This window comes from Chrysochloris asiatica, unplaced genomic scaffold (genome assembly GCF_000296735.1).
Source record: "Chrysochloris asiatica unplaced genomic scaffold, ChrAsi1.0 scaffold00066, whole genome shotgun sequence".
In the NCBI taxonomy this organism is placed as follows: Eukaryota; Metazoa; Chordata; class Mammalia; order Afrosoricida; family Chrysochloridae; genus Chrysochloris; species Chrysochloris asiatica.
Window position 1 is genome coordinate 14,474,426 of NW_006408584.1, and position 1,603 is coordinate 14,476,028.

The 1,603-nt window shown below is 38.9% G+C and overlaps 1 pseudogene; it reads left to right on the top strand.

Annotated features, from left to right (window-relative positions):
- The window catches only part of LOC102835334, a 9,808-nt pseudogene extending 8,674 nt beyond the window's left edge, over positions 1-1,134 (top strand).
- The last annotated feature ends 469 nt before the right edge of the window (positions 1,135-1,603 follow it).

Consider the following 1,603-nt stretch of genomic DNA (forward strand, 5'->3'; position numbering starts at 1 on the left):
GATATTCATTGCACCTCTTCCCTATCAGCCATCAGGCCCCACCCTCATCTGCCTTCTTAATGAACTGTGAGACCAAGACTGGTTTTAAGAATGTGACCTTTGATCTGCGAAGGTACTACATTACAGCTCCTGTGGTAAAGTGAATACTGCTGAGTCCCATCTAGCCATTGCTTTAGAAAACAGGCATAAATAGACACTACATTTTACAAAGAATGCAACACATTACAGGGTCCAGATGCTAAGTTTTTCTTATAACATGCCAGACACAAATATCTTCCCCAATGCAAGCTCCTTGGGAATCCAGACTATGAAAACCATCACTGACATCAAGGCAGACATAGATAAAAAAAAAAATACTGGTGTGTGAGTCACATTCAAATACACATGAATAACATAACGATTACTCTTCCCTATGCAACCATCCAAGCCTACCTGTCACATGGCAACTTCAGCAAGGAAGAGATATGCTGTAAGCAAGATGAAACTTCCCTAACAACAGTAGCCCCAAATCCAAAGCCTACAACTCCTTTGCCTTCTCCAGGACTAGAAAACCTGTATCCAAGTATAATGTGCGTGGCAATAATGGAACCTGTCTGCTTGCCAGCATGGCATTGCTGCTAAACATCACCTATGAGAAAACTACTAACACTATTGTCACAAGGGGACTCAGCATCAACCTGAATAAGACCAGCACCAGCAGGAGATGCTCCTCTCTACTGGTGACCCTGGAACTCTGGAGTGAAGGTGTCAACCTTCTCGTCTTTACTTTCAGACAGAAGGAAGTTCTAGCTGGTCTTTCCCAAGAGAAATCCATCTAAACACAACTCTTCCTGATGCCACTTTTCAAGCTGCCAATGACTCCCTGAGAGCACTTCAGGCCACTAATGAGAACCCTTCCAAGTGTGATTCAACATATTCAAAGTATGGGTCCAGACTTTCAAAGTGGAAGGTGTCAGAATTGGATCAGTGGAAGAATGTCAGATGGATGAAAATAACATGCTGATTCCCATCACTGTAGGTGGCACCCTTGCAGTACTTGTCCTCATTGTCCTCATTGCTTATCTCATTGGCTAGAAGAGAAGTCATGCGGGTATCAGACAATTTAGTGTTCAATTTTTCTCTCCTTCACCTTAGATCAACAGTAGTTGCAAAAGGTATAATTTCATTTTCCTTGAGCTTAAATTGGTATCAAGAGGGATAAAAACTTTCTGGCAAACATTTTTCACATTTATCAAATACGAAGTTTATCTTGCAATATTTACTATGCACAGAAGAGTAACTATTGAAATGACAGTGTTAATTTTGCTGACACGGTTAAATATTTTGCAAACTGGTTAAATATTAATATTTACTAAAGTAGAACTGAGGTAAGAGTGCTTTTTAAAACTGTCTCATTGGCTCCACTATTATTTGATTTTCTAAGATTCTGGTATTTGGTGTCTTCATTCTTTTATTGTATTTAGATTTAAGCCTTACAAAGAAAAAATCTTTGGTCTTAAGACTTAGAACTGATGAAGGTTAGCTAATTGTTCAGCTGACATAGTTAAGAAATTCAAAATAGTACAGACAAAAAAAATTAAGTACTCCAAAAGATAAAAATCAG